Here is a 16379-nt window from a genome sequence, read left to right as displayed (position 1 = left end):
ACAGATTACACAAAGTCGGAAACTACAAACACACTATTTTAGCCCAAACAAAAATCAATTCAACTTCTCTTTCATTTGGTCAGATTAAAAATCCACAGGTATATCATTTTTTCCCAGAAAAAAACCCAATGATCTCAAGTCGTACTAGCTGAACAAATCTAAGTAGAGTTTGTATATTATCCAGTATTCATATATAATATTTAGTACATAGTTACTTAGTTTCATGTAATGCAAAGAAACTAGCCAGATCACGCTATTAACCTTAGTGAGATGTCTGTTAAAAATATACCCAAATTAGCCCAAGGATGTTCATTCCTGATCGTGTTATGCCTGTTTATGAAATTTTTTTATCCATCTTGATTGGTCATTCCTGTTGTGTAGTGCCTCGGGCTTTTGAATCCATCTTGATTGCTTTGCTGCGTGTATTATTGGTTTCCAGGGGAACACGATGCTTGATGTGAACTAACCTTTCATTGCAACGTATAGAAAAGAGCTATGAAGCTGGTTGGAACATTAGTAATTGGATCCTTTGATGGCTTGACAAAACGAAACCATCTGTTAATCTTTGAGGTTCAGATAACAATGTGCTTAGGATCTCATCTCACTACTTAAGGTCATGGTGGATAATACCAAGCATATGGAAATATCTAGAGCTAGAAGGACCGCAACAACATAAAATCTAAAATAGAGGAAGTTAATTGTTAGTAATTAGATCAACAATAACAACAATAATAACAAACCATTATATTCCCACAAAGTGGGGTCTGGGGAGGGTAGAGTGTACGCAGTCCATACCACTACCCCTAAAGAGGTAGAGAGGTTATTTCCAATAGACCCTGGCTCAAGATACAAGGCAGTATACAAAAGCATCAAAAGCATAGAACTTGATAAAATAACATATGTACGACATCTACAAAACATTGTACATTTCCAAACAAAGGACACCAACGTCCACCTAATTACTGACAACGACTCATCCACACCCTTAGCCCTCTATACTAATGTTTTTCCTCCATATCTTCCTATCCAGGGTCATGTCGTCAGTCAACTGTAATTTATCCATGTCACGTTTAATCACTTCTCTCTAGTATTTCTTTGGTCTACCCCTACCCCGCTTGAAACCTTCTAAGGCCAGCCTCTTACACCTATGAACTGGGGCATCTGTACCCCTCCTCATCACATGAACAAACCATCTCAACCTCACTTTCCGTATTTTATCCTCCATAGATACCACTCTTACCTTCTCCTGAATAATTTTATTCCTAACCCTGTCAGCCCTTGTGAAACCACATATCTAACGCAACATCCTCATTTTTGCCACTTTCAACTTCTGGATATGAGAATTCTTAACCGGCCAACACTGTGCTCCATGCAACATAGCAGGCCGGATTGCAATTCTATAGAATTTGCCTTTTATCTTGGGGGCACCTTCGTATCGTATAAAATTCCTAAAGTGAGACTCCATTTCATCCAACCAGCCCTAATACGGTGAGAGACATCCTTATCTATCTCTCCATTACCTTGAATCATAGACCCGAGATACTTAAAACTACCCCTCTTGCAAACTTCCTGAGAATCCAACTTCACTACCACCTCCTCCTCGCACCTCGAGTCACTAAACTTATATTCCAAGTACTCTGTCTTGCTCCTGCTCAACCAGAAACCTTTAGACTCCAGGGTTTATCTCCAAACCTCCAGCTTATCACTAACCCCTTGTCGTGACTCATCAATCAAAACTATATCATCCACAAAAAGCATACACCAAGGCACTTTGACTTGTATATTCCGCATCAACACATCTATCACCAAAGCGAATAAAAATGGACTAAGAGTTTATCCCTGGTGCAACCCTGTCAAGACCAAGAAATGCTCAGAATCTCCTCCCACTGTCCTTACCCGAGTCTTCGCGCCCTCATACATGTCTTTAATCACTCTGATATACTTCATCGGGACCTCTCTTGCCTCCAAGCATCTCCAAAGAACCTTCCTAGGGACCTTGTCATATGCCTTTTCCAAGTCAATAAACACTATGTGAAGATCCTTTCTCCTCTCTCTATACTGCTCTACCAGTCTCCACACAAGGTGAATTGCCTCAGTCGTAGAGCGACCAGGCATAACACTAAATTGATTCTCCGAAATAGGCATCATCTTCCTCAACCTTCGCTCCACTACCCTTTCCCAAATCTTCATCGTATGACTCAACAACTTAATACCCCAGTAGTTGTTGCAACTCTGAATGTCACCCTTATCCTTATATAAGGGAATCATCATGCTCTATCTCCATGCCTCAAGCATCTTTGCTGACTTGAAAATATTGCAAAACAAGTTGGTCATCCACCTCAAACCTGCCCCGCCAGAGAACTTCCAAAAATTCACCGGAATCTCATCAGGCCCCGTCGCCCTGCCCCTTCACATCTCGTAAATAGCCTCACTGACCTTCTCTACCTTAAAATGCCGATAAAAGCCAAATTCGCGACACTCCCCGGAAAGCTCCAACTCCCCTAACACAACCCCTCTGTCCCCCTCATCATTCAAGAGCCTATGGAAATACGACTGCCATCTTTCTTAATGAAGGTGTCTTACACCAAAACTCTGCCATCCTCTCCCTTAATGCACTTCATCTGGTCCAGATCACGACCCTTCCGCTCCCTAACCTTGGCAAGCCTAAACAACCTCTTCTCCCTGCCTTTCTCCTCTAAGCCCTTGTACAAACTTTCAAAAGCTGCTGACTTAGCAGCCATAACTGCTAACTTAGCGTCTTTTTTAGCTAACTTGTACTCTTTCCTGCTCACCCGTTTCTCTTCTTCATCCTCACTCTCAACCAACTTAGCGTAAGCTGCCTTTTTCGTCTCCACCTTCTTCTTAACATATTTATTCCACCACCAATCCCCTTGATATCGGCTAGACCAACCCCTAGAAATACCCAACACCTCCCTAGCAGACTCTCTAATGCAACCAGCAGCCCTATCCTACATACTATCCGCATCCCCTATACTCCCACACCCCCTTCTTCTCTAACTTTGCCCCTATCTCTAAAGCACTAACCAGAGTCAGACTGCCTCACCTAACTCTAAGTTAACCCTTCCTACCCCACCTTAACTTGTCTTTCTTGATAATTAAGTCGATCACCAGGAGTCTATGCTGGGTTACAAAATTCTTATTCAGAATTACCTTATAATTCTTACACAAAGCTCTATCCACCTTCCTAAGCAGCAAAAAGTCAATCTGAGTCTTGGCTATCCTACTACAGAAAGTAACCAAATGCTCTTCCTTCTTTGGAAAGCTAGAATTCAATACCACCAATCCAAAGGCACTTGCAAACTCCAAGAGAGCAGCTCCCTCGTCATTCCTAACCCCGAACACAAAGCCCCTATGCATATCATTGTACCCTAACTGCAAAGACCCGATGTGTCCGTTGAAATCTTCTCCGAACTAGGAATGCCTCTAACCACCTCATCCAAAACCTCCCAAAATCTCTTCTTCTCCTCCTCATCCAGGCCCACCTGTAGCACATGCGCACTGCAGATATTTAAGGTAAACCCCCCAAGACCAACTTGATAGTCATAACCCTATCACTAACCCTTTTAACCTCCACTACCTTCCCCCTAAGCTCCTTATCCACTAAGATACCTACGTCATTCCTATGCCTATCACTACCTGAATATTACAACTTGTACCCATCTATATCCCTAGCCTTGGAACCTACTTACTTGGTCTCCTGGACACACGCAATACTAATCTTTCTCTTCCTAAGAATCTTAACCAGTTCTATTGACTTACCCTATAGTGTCCCAATGTTGCACGACCCTACCCTCAAACTATCAACTCTCTTATCCCCTTCCTTAATACCTCGCACTCTGCATCTCAAACCTAACTCAACACCAGCCCCCGATCCCACCCCCAGCCCCCCAATGCCCCCAAGAAATAACCCTATTCCACCATGAGTCACCCAAGCCACTACTCAATACAAAATACAGTGAAGGCTAAAAACAACAATAACAATAAAAGGCACATGCAAAGCATAAAATGCAACCAAATTCAAGAATAACAAATACTAGAAAAATAAAGAAATAAAGTTCAAGGTATGAATTCACCGAGATATATAGAAATCCCGTCGCGGGCATATACAATCAGGCACAACTAAAAACACAAGAAACTGAAATAATAATTACCAAGAACTAGACTGTAAAGATTAAGTAAAAGGTAAATTTCAGATATCACCATGTTCTTTGCATGCTGGTCACAGAAATTTTGAAGTAGAAATTGGTTGCCGGAAGTACAATCACCGGAAAGAAGTACGCTTTGCGTCGCCGGAAAGTCATCGAAGCTTCTTCTTGATTTTGCCAAAATCTGAACACCGGTGGGCATCTGACCAACTGATTTCACTTTTTTAAACCAGTTTTGCTCGGTGCTTTCCTCTACCACCGTTGCCGAAGCTGAGTCGGAGGAAGCCTTAAATCCGCCGGTGACAAACAGTAACGAGATGGCAAACTGATTTGGGGAAAGAGAAGGACTTGGGGAGAGAGAGAAGTCAAGGGAGAGAGATTGACCTTACCTATTGTCATCGCCGGCGTTGACTGGTCTGTCAAGACCATTAAAAAATGGACGTTAAAGAGAAAGGAGAAAGGATCATGCAGAGAGAGAGGATAGTATGTGGGTAAGTAGATCATGTCAATAAAATGCTTGATATTGCAAAATTTAGCCTCTTCACATAGAATGTAGTAGAACATATTTTGTTGCAGAACTATAATTCCAGAGGGATCACAGAACTATTATCTTTACTAACGTTTGAACCATCATCTACTGTATTCTTTAGATATTACACTTTCTGATATATCGGCCATTGCATTCAACTGGGTTTGTAGTCAATGAAATTTCACATATTTATCCATTAAGTTGTTATTTGGTTGAAAATAAGTTATCCCGAGATTAACTATTCCACCCTCAAGAAGGAATAAGAAAAACACTATAATTGCGGAATAACTAATTCCTCGATGAGTTATCCCATGCATTTTGTCCCAATCAAAATATGAGATAAGCTCCTCTTCTAAAATAATTTCAGGATTAGTTATCCTTATCCCTCCTATCAAATCACTCTTTAAGTGTTACTGTAGATTTTTAACTTTCTGGAAGAGGACAATTATAAGGTCAATTAAATAAATAATCTTTCTCGAATGATTTAGTCTTCAATATGATGAAAGTGTTGGTAAATTATTTTCTGGAACAACACCAAAATTTTCTTCCTCATCATACCAAAGCAAGAATGATACTTGGTATACTTGTACAGTTTGAATAATTCTCAAAATAGTGACTAAAAGTGTCTTATTACAAGAAGTGGTTCTTAACTTCTAAATAAAGTATCTGAAAAGGCTTCAATAGTCTAATATGGCAAAATAGTTTTTGAATTGGTTAAAAAAATAAAAGTGCACCAATCATACGTCAAATTTCCATATGATTTCATCAGATGCCGACTTCATGACTTTTACTAGCAAAAATTTTATACTTGAACTGCATTCCCTTTTTATTTACACTCCTTTTATTTCAATTTTTAGGCTCTGTTTACTATAATAAGAAGCATAGCATCAGCTATAATTAATTATAACAGCTTTGCTCGAACAATTTATAGATTAAATTTCATGTCCAATTGATTATGCAATAGAAAAGTTAGGTATTCAGGCTATTTCAATACCATTTATATTACTGATTAATTCCAATTTGCCGGTTATCAAATATGTAAGTTAACTTCATGAGTTGAAAATACACACCAGTTGCAGCTAAATTCTACTCTAGTTTAGTACACTTTTCTGTGGCAAGAAGACTGCTCTAGAATATTTTTAGAGACTTCCTCGTCAATAAATTGCAGAAGTGGTAATCCTTAAGGCCATATAGTGAAAATATGTTGCAAAGCAATCTAAACATTCAATGAAATATGATTGTATAGAGTACAATAGAAAATCTGAATTAAACATACACCAAGAAATATTTAAGAGGATGAGAACGGAGACAGGAGAAAACAATGTCAGGTCAGAACATGATAAGAATGTATAATAAAAAAAAAGTTATATATCTATTATACTCCCCTGTTTAACAAACATAAATAGTATACATGATGGAAAAAGTAAATCTATTCTAAACATAAGTAATATACTGGATTAATTATTTGGTGCTGAATGTAATGATGCAACCTACGAGCTACGAACTTGAGAATATTAGATATTAAATCATATAGGATTCAAACATAGGATAATCCCGCTGATGCAAATTTAAAATTTTCATGATTGCGGGTTTTGTTGGATAGGTAATAACCTTCTCTTATATTTTTACATGAATTATAAAGGATCATGAACCCTAGGTTGTTTGCTTATCAGCTTTTAGGGGAGAGACAAGAGGGGTAGATTGATACAAAACCGATGATTATAGAGGTAGAGAGAGAAAATGTGATAATTTTTTTTTTGAAAAAATTTACAAATGATCTCCAACCGGCTATTACCTGTCAAAACCTAAGTGACTGTTTTAAAAAAAGTTCCACTGTCAGTGGAAACACAATATCATATAGTACCTCATTCCAATTTTCTTAAAAAAACTTACGTCCAAATATGGATCTTATTTCTTCCAGCAAAAAGTAACAAGATGGTGCACCATTCTGTTCCATGGAACTTATACAAAAGTTAGTTCATTCAAAGAACTAGCACCACATACAACTAGCCTATCATATCTAATTGTAAGGCTAGGCAATTGGCTTTTGTCAAGAAGATAAGCTCCCTTAGCAATACTAGGAATATATTGCCAGTAAGAGAAAAAAACAAGTTTCACCAGTATTACCGGCATATTTTGCAAGCGTATCTGCAAATTGATTTGCTTCACTAAAGAAGTGGCCAACTCTACAATCTATCTGATGCATCAACTGAAAATTTTTTCTGATGATGCTCTTGACTTTAAGATTGTCAGTACCATTCTTTTTTTATTTTTCTATCTCTAAAAATTTTCTTAATAGGAAATCAAGTCACAACACTTAAAAGTAAAAAATATGTTGATGCAGTAGTTCCATTGTCTAATAATGGACTTCAAACATTAAAACATAACAAGCTACTAACTCCAACAAAGTACTACTGGTAATACAAAAGCTAGCAGAAAAATCTTATTATCATCCAATTTTGCCTTTTTTCTTCTGTCAGCACCTATCAAGAGCACTATCATCATCTCCATGGGCACGAATAAATCCACAGAGAGCATAAGTGGTGAATTGACCAGTGTATCAACCAAACCCATCCAAATGCCCAACATTGAACTGCACAAATGCATGATCCTTAGAAGTGATTAGCCTATTAGTAGTAGAGCACTTCCTAGGGATGTGAAGGTCCATGTTTTGTCCCTCATTGTTCTGCATCTTGTAAATTCTTTTACACAACTAGACTATAAAAGTGTAGAGCTCATGGAAGGAAAATAAAGAGGAAAAGCAACTGTCAGTACCATTCTTCTTCATATAAATTGAATATTCTTTTGAAGTGTCTAACAGCTAATTTAGAGATATTTTCCTTGGTATGCAACTATTTCCCTTTACTATTTTTGATCCTGTGAAGTTTAAGCCTTCTTCTTCCATCCTTGATAATATTATGGAAGTACCTTGTGTTACTATTTCCTTCTTCAAGCCATTGGATCTGAGCTTTTTGTTTCAATAGAGCTTCTTGCATAGCCCTCCACTGTACATAGTCTGCCTGACCCTTATTTAAATCAGGACTGCTCACTATTATTTATAGCATATCAATGTTTTCTATGCTTTGGACAGTAGCCTCCAATTCTTCAACCTTCTGAAAATGTCACTAATTTCTTCCTTGCCTTTTTTCGATCTCTTTAAGTTCTTGTAGAAACATTCATATAGGATTTCCTTTTATCTTAACTTTCTAATCCTTCTACCACCTCTAGAAACCATGTAGATCTACAAGTTGAAGTTTCAAGTTGTTACATTCTGCCGTAGATTACATAATTTATATAGTGTTTGAAGTACATATTCTAGATAACAGATAAATACAAATACTAAATACAGATAATCAAAAATTAGTTCAATGTTATCCTAACACCCTTCCTCAATCTGAAGTGAAGTTTTGAACATGAAAATTGAAGAGCAGAAACTTGAACCATAATACGGAGAGAGCTTTAGTAAAAGTGTCAGCAAACTATTGAGATGTGTGATCATGAGAGATGGATAGATCACCACGACTAACTTTCTCATGGACAAAATTATAATCCAAAGCAACATGCTTTGATCTAGAATGATATACTGGATTATGATCCAAGTGAATAGCTATAATATTATCACATTTAGCTATCACAGAAGAGAAGAGAATGATAACAAGATCACGTAACAAAAACTGTAACCAAGTAGCTTCGACAGCCGCAACAGCGAGTGCTCTGTACTCGGCTTCTGTACTTGAATGATCCACTGTTTGTTGTTTCTTAGTAGACTAAGAGTTTAAATTTATGCCAAGAAATATGCATAATCTAGTAGTTGAACGCCTATTTGCAGTGCCTCCAGCCTAATTAGAGTCAGAGAATATTGCGAGTGTTGAAGATGGCTGCTTGAAAAGTTGTAAACTAAAATCTAAGGTACCATTAAGCTAATGAAAGACCCATTTTACATCTTGGAGATGATACTGATGAGGCTGATGAAGGAACTGCAAAAATATATTAACTGCAAACTGGATACCTAGTCTGGTAAAAGAAAAGTATTACAGGTAACCAACCATTTGTCGATATGTAGTAGGATTGTCTAGCAAGGGTGAAGTAAGGGAATGCCAATCAAACTTACTATTAATAGGTGTAACGACAGGTTTCACCTGTGTAAGATCAAATCGGATAAGAAGGTCCAAAACGTATTTGCGTTAAAGAAAAAGAAGTCCATCTAAGTTGGGTAACAATTCAACACCCAAGAAATAATTGTAACACTCTGCATTTTTAAGCTAGAAATCGAACCATTATTTTTATGTGTGTAAACTCTAATTCCATGATTTGTATGTGGGGTATTCATCAATGGATGTCGTTCACCCATTAAGTCCCAAAATTCCTCTTTTTGATATGAGTATGGATTTTACTCTTTACTATGATAAAATCATGAAAATTATCCATGTTTCCTCATTAATTTTACATTTAAGTCATGCTATTAGCTTTTTTATGTGAATTATGATTCTATATGATTTAAATTCCAAATTACCTTGTCATGTTTGGTCAATACCATGTCAAGTTTATGTATTTAGTCAAGTAAACATGATATCCTCTCAAGCTTAATTTATCTCCATGTTGTAATTCACGAGGTTAGAAATTATTCAAGTTTACTATGTTTTGGGTCCCCCAAATTTTTATTTACTACCAATAATTTAGATGATGTTATCATATTTAAAGTATTATTTAGTGCTGGCGGGTTATGAACACTCTATACCTATGTGTTTTTACATATTTCCATTTTTAAGTAACAAGCCAGACAGAATCATGATTTTATACCCATATTCAAATTATCATTTTTTATAACTAACTTACTAGTATTATTTCATGTTAAATACATCAGTTTACAAGTTTATGGTTACTTCAGATTATGCATATACTGCCAGTTTTCAGAACACCATATTTGAGCATATTAGTCTTTAGTGCATGCACCAGTTCATAATTCCAGTGTCAATTCAGTTGGGAGTAAGATTTAGCACCGAGCAAACCTAAGGATGGGGGATCACCTGCTAGTAGAGGGTGTGACCCTTAGTAGCAATCCCTGCATTCTAGAACTACATAGCCAGCATAGGTTTGAGAGTCTTCCTGTAAGTTGAGGGTTGACATATATCTCATAGGAGCACCTGCCAGTAGAGGGAGACTTCTGAATCCTACGGGGCATCAGTTTAGTGGATCCACATAGCCATGTGTTGGACCCCGATTAGCTCAGATTGAGGCATATCAGTGTAACACCCCAAGAATACACCCTGGGCGTCACACGGTGCTTATAGTCCCAAAGGACCATAAGCTAACCCATGAGCTAGTACCTGCTGTGAGCACTGAATAACATACTCATAAATTCATAAGAATAACTGATATGCCATAAGGTTTTAATAACTAAAACAAATACTGAATTATGAATCTGAAAAAATAACTATCTGAGACTGAATAAATACTATAATCTGAGATAAACTGAATAACTAACTGACATGTCAACTGAATTTTGAATACTGACTAATTGACTGTAGTGTCTGAAAGACTCTAAACTGAATAACTATGAGTTGATGGGATAGGCCCCAACTAACTCTAACTAACTACTAGACTGAAAGCATGAAATAAAATAATCCGTCCTCAAAATATAAGGACTCACCACTGATACTACTAAGAGTCTAAGAAGTCTAAGCGTGATCCGGGAATTAAGCATAAGAACCTATGATATAATACATCATAGTGCAAAATAAAAGTATGCGATCAGTACTTTGAATGTACTGGTTTGCTAAATGAGGTAGGCTGACATACATGATTTCATGAATAGGAATAATAACTATCTGAATATATATGTAAAATATGGAGTACTGAATAGAGAGCATGAAATATGTAGATACTAAAAATATGTGAAATCTGTAAATACTATGTATGCATGAAAGTCTGTAAATACTAAAGGTACGTGAAATCTGTAGATACTGGGGATGCACAACCAATCATATGACATGAAATGAATAAAAATCTGTAAACTGAAATACTAAAATAACTGATATCTGTATGCCTTGGTTAGTCAACACTGATACTAAACTACTAGTATAATTACTGGAGTAAGACTGTGGGAGCTATCATCTAACCGACATACCCCAATCTGAGCTAATCGGGGTCCAATCTGTAACCCCAGTTGGAAGGGTGTTAAAACCGTGCAATGGTATACTGTATTATCCAGAAGGCCGAAGGGTGTCAATCCTTATCTGATGGGTAACCCATGCGAGATAGTCAAGCCTATGCTGACGGGTGACTTCTCATATCCTATGCTGGCTATGTAGTTCTGGAGTATAGGGACTGCTACTAGAGACTCTACCTATCTGGAGGGGAAGCCACCATCCTTACACTTACTTGGTGCTAAATCCTACTCCCAACTGAATGACACTAAGTTACTGACTATTTCTGAGTTTAACTGACTGATCTAGTAATGCTCAAGATGTATTCTGAAGTTATTTTGAAGATACAAAGACGCGACTAAGTAAACAACTATGATTTTAGGGTATTTAATACCCCTAAGACTCAAAAGCGATAATAGTAAAATTACACTAAAGCTTGAAGGACATAGCATGAAGGCTTTTATTAAATATCATTCTTGTAAGTATTTTATTAAACACTTGTTATGCATGGTGTATATCGAGCATGGGAATTAGTTTAAAGATTGTAGTAAAGTATAACTTCAACACCATCATCACAAATCATGAATTAAATCAGTGGACAACAATATTCAAACATATGGAGTGTAGTAATAGACATCAATTTTGCTAAAACATGGTATAGAATAAGATTCATGGAAATTAATGGTTTAATCATAATTTAAGATCAAGATAACTTGAAAAGATCATAATTTTGCAATTTTAATCCTGTACTTGGACTCCATGGGTGAAAGGAACCCATGAATGAACATCTAACATACCTGAGTTAATGAATTTGAGAGGATTAATGGAGAGTTCTTGAGATTTGGCCTTGAATTTGAGAGCTAGGGTTTCTGTGTTCTTAAATAGAATGGATCTCTTTTTGAGTAATTTGAGAATAATAGGCATATAATGCCCTACTAGGCTTTAATTTCGTGTTTAGTTTGAGTTTAGGGCTTAGGAAAATGACCAAACAGCCCCTGGGAAATTTAAAAATGTGGAGCCGGAAAACTGAAAATCCCGATTTGAGGCCCTGGTGTGACACACCAGGATCATGGAGCCTCACTGGAAATTGATGAATGGGACCTAGAAGTTTTGCATGATACGGTGAAATCACGGTAAGGCTTTAGAATGCCATTTTGGCGACCTCCGCAACGTACCATGATCGCGGAGCTTCATTAGAAAGGGACAATTGTGAGATGGGACATCACTGTAACGTGGTGGAATCGTAGAGTCTCACTAGACGTGATGCTCTATGGGCCCAAATCATGGTGTTTTACGAGTAAAACTTAAAATCTCCATAACTTCTTACTCGGTTATCGGATTAAGGTGAGTTTTATATTGTTGGAAAGCTAGTTCAATTTTCCATAACTTGGTGGGATATAAACTGAGAAATAACGAGTAATTTGAAAATTTTATATATAATTATACTCATATATTGAGACCTAAATTATGCTAGGGAAATATGGGGTATTACAATATCTCCCCCTTGGGATCATTCATCCTCGAATGAGATTGGTTAAGCTGAGGAAATTAGTGGACTGAGATTACACACTGAAAATGAATATCTGATACATGGAATGCCTGATTGAACTAATTCATAAATGCACGACTGATATGAACATGATGTGCAACTAAAACTGAGCATGATAGAGAGGAATTTTAAGAAGATTAATACCTTAAACCGAATCTGAATTCGCAGAGAAAAGATGAGGGTACTTGGTCCGTATATCTACTTCTGCTTCCCAAGCGGCTCCCTCAACGGACTGATTCCACTAAAGAACTTTAACTAGTGGAACTTCTTTGTTCCTTAGTCTACGAACTTGATGATCAAGAACTTCGACTAGAACTTCCTTATAGGAGAGACTGTTCTGAACATCTATGCTTTCTAGGGGAAAAACTACAGCTGGATTACCAATACAAGTCTAGGTGCTCAGAGCACATCAGCTAAGTGTCGACATCCAGGTATGAGAAAAACTGCCACTTCATCTTTCTTTGGATTAATTATGAATTACAAGAAACCTTGGTTTCGAAGGAGTGGGATAAACCCATTGACATTCTTTAAGCTCCTTCAAAAACTAGGGTTTGTAGGAGAATGTGGTATACTTTCGTGGAAATCTTAGTAAAGAACATGACCTAAGTTGAAATTGAGAATATTGGTAGAAGAAAAATCAAGTAAAAATAAGTTAGAAGTTATATTGTTGTCTAACGGTAATGTTCACGGCCTTGCACCTGTGTGACGGCCATTCAAAAATATCATCAAAAGCTGAGAAAATTTTGTAGATTCTAGAAAAGGTTGACGACACTTTTGAAGCGCCATCACACCTGTGACGGTAAATCAGAAAGGTAGTCAAACCTAGGAACTAAAAAATAGTGTTGATGTTAAACTGAGGTGATCCTTCTTCTTTTCTTGTTTGATTATGAGTACTAATTAAGGATTTCTACATTGTACAGAACTGAGCATGGAACCCAAAAGGAGGAATCCAACCACACCTATGAAAGCAGCTAAAGAGAGTGTACCTCAACATCTTGTCAATAAGGACTCTGATTATGAAGACGAGAGGCATTTTCTCAGATGGAAAAGAAAGAGGACTAGTCCAAATACTCCACCTCTAACTAAACCTATTGAGGTGGAAAATACTAATGATACTGAGGTGACAACCTCATCTGAGCAAGCTTCGGAGGAAAAAGGATCATAACATACTAATCAGGGGTCTGAGAGCACTGAACAAGAAGTTAAAAATAAAGATTCTGAGAGGCCTGCAGCTGAAGAAACTGAGTCTTAATCACCATTTTTAGAGTAGAAAGGTGATAAAGATTCTCCAGTACGGGGAACTTTGGTGAAATGCAAAAGCCCCAAAGTTAGGAATAATGTGAGATGGCAAATACCTGGGGCTGAAACAATCTATTTGGATGGACTTTATAGAACATATCGACAAAGTGCTAGAAGGCCAATTCTAGAGGAGAAGAAGATTATCACTACAGGGTTGATTAGATGCCCTGAGGTGATACATAAACTCAAGAAGTATGGTCTGGAGTGGACTACTAGGGGAAGCAGTGTTTACTATCCTTCGTTGGTCTAGGAGTTCTACGCAAACTACCAGGCTAAGGTGGAAAATATGTGCAAAAAAGGGGATAGAACTTTAGATAAGACTTTTCTGACCAAAGTTGCAGTACATGGAGTGAGGGTGGATGTATCATATGCCACCATAAATAGGTTTATTCATGGGCCATCCTTCATCCCATGAGCCATCTCAACTATATTCTATGCTCGATTGAAGCATTGGGAAAATCAGCGCAAATGCCTAGCGATTTTCATAGCAGATGGGGAATCGGAGTGGTTGAATAATCCGACAGAAAAGATTAGCAAAACGTCTCTAAATTCAGAGGCAAGATTTTGGTAGGGTTTAATACGGATTCATCTGATACCCACCGAGGGAGAAAACATATTAGGGGATGATCGAGCAATATTAGTTGTAAGCTTGATAGATAGAACCCCCTTGGATTTTGGAGAAATTATAGTGGAAGATATCAAGATTCGACTCACAAGACCCGATGCAGCATATCCATTCCCATGTCTGATTACTAGGCTGTGTGAAGCAGCTTATGTACCTAAGATTTTAGGTATTGATGATGAGATACATGCCAAGAAGACTCACAACCCTGTCAACAAAAATGAAATTTGGTCGAGCTTACGACTTGATCAAGATGCAGTTAGTGTAGCAGATCTCCAGTCATTAAGACTATTTCAGCACCAGATGTGGGGGACAAAATCACCAAAACTGTACCACCACCACCACCAACACATTCAGCTCAGGTAGGTTCAGTGCCTCAAAGTGAGCCGACTGCTTCAGTTCCTCCAACAGCAACAAGGTCAGCATTTTAGCCGATTGATATCAGAAAGGTGGCTAGGAAAGTAAACTGGTGCGAGGTGCAACTACAGGCTTTTGCTAAATAATTTTCTTTTATTGTAGATAAAAGAGTCAAAGCTGCACTCGATGCTGCGCTAGAACCTTTCATAACCTTGCCTGGGAGGGTGGCAGATCTCGAGAATAGATTAGATACTTGGACAAGAAAGATGACAAATGCTGATCTCGCTACTTTCAGAGCTGCATTGGACAAGGTGAAGGCTAAGGTTGGGATGCTGTAGCAGCACTAAATTATGGTGCCAACAGGATCAGCCATGCATGATGTAAAGGAAGACATTCTTATACTTAATCTTACTATGGATTCCCTGAAGAAAAAGAAGAAAAAGGGGGAAAAGAAAGGCAAAAGCAAAAGAGATAAGCCTGATAGTGAAGAGGAGAGAAAGGCTAAAAAGAAAGTAAAGAAGAAGGCAGAGAAGGAGAACTTGAAAAGGGCAAGACTGGAGTCTCTAGCTGACACAGAGAAATAGGAAGCAACCATCAGAACTAGATTTCTAGGTACTTCATCGAGCTAGGCTCCAGCCACTATAAAGGCAGATGCTACGAGTTGGGAGAAGATAGTAGATGATGCTGTAACAGGGTCGAAGACCCAGGATACATAGGCTTTACTGTCTTTAGGTATATCCTAACCCTTAGTGCATTTTATTTTTTATTTTTTAAGTTGAGGGTATAGGGAAACTGTTGTTGTAATACGTTCTGTGGATAATTAGGAGTAGTGAAAATACTTGAGGCAGTTAGCTTGTTTGTGAATTTTGAGTACCTCTCCAGTGGTCTAATATGTTGTGAACTGTGTGAAGTGCATCTAGTGTGACCACTGTGTATCTATTTGTGGCACTAGCATGGCAAATAAATAACCTGTAAAAACAAATGCATGAAACGGATGAGTAGTGATGTGCTATATACTTGTGTGCCATGTGCGTGTAAGGTCTTACTCAATTCCCATTGTGCGTTGAATCTAGAACTTGCCCAATTAGTCGTGCCATAGTCATAGGATAGGCGTTTAGGAAAGGATCATAGGCCATTTTTGCATGTTAACCCATTTTAGCTTAAATGACCATCCAAGAGTGAACAATATCCCTTGATCCCTTTTTGAGCCTAAATAGCCTAATTCTTTCTTGTACACTTTTCACCTTCCCATTACATCACAGTGAACCTGTTTTAGCCTTGGTCCTCCTTGGACACTGTGCACCTCGACTTAGGCAAATAACTTAAGTTGAGGGTGGCTACTATAGGGGTGCGGGATGTATTATGAGTATGAAGAGAGGTAAAATAAGGAAAATGAATAACAAGTTGGGTGTAGTGAAAAAGAAAAGAGAAAAGAGAAAACTGAAAAAATTGATCTAATGCTTGAACAGACAGCACCCATCTTAAGAATACTTGACAAATAAAAGAGGGAAGAAAAGAAGGTCAAAAGTTGAAACCCCATGAGTTAATGAAGTGCCAAGGAGGTATAGTTACTATGAAATACCCTTGAATGTCATACTAGCCCCTAGCCTACGTTACAAGCTTAGAAAAGCCCTATAGTAATCCTAACTGACTTATCTGAAGACTTCGATACTGACTATAAGGTTAAGCCTATGGCATTTGATGCACAATG

At 37.8% G+C, this 16379-nt stretch overlaps 1 pseudogene; it reads right to left on the bottom strand.

The window, feature by feature from the left end:
- Positions 1–7012: 7012 nt before the first annotated feature.
- Positions 7013–7387, bottom strand: LOC107874923 (annotated as a pseudogene).
- Between the last annotated feature and the right edge of the window lie 8992 nt (positions 7388–16379).

The sequence above is a fragment of the Capsicum annuum genome, chromosome 6, assembly GCF_002878395.1.
Source record: "Capsicum annuum cultivar UCD-10X-F1 chromosome 6, UCD10Xv1.1, whole genome shotgun sequence".
Classification (NCBI taxonomy): domain Eukaryota; kingdom Viridiplantae; phylum Streptophyta; class Magnoliopsida; order Solanales; family Solanaceae; genus Capsicum; species Capsicum annuum.
The sequence above is the reverse complement of the archived record's forward strand: the minus strand, read 5'-3'. Positions and strand labels throughout refer to the sequence as shown.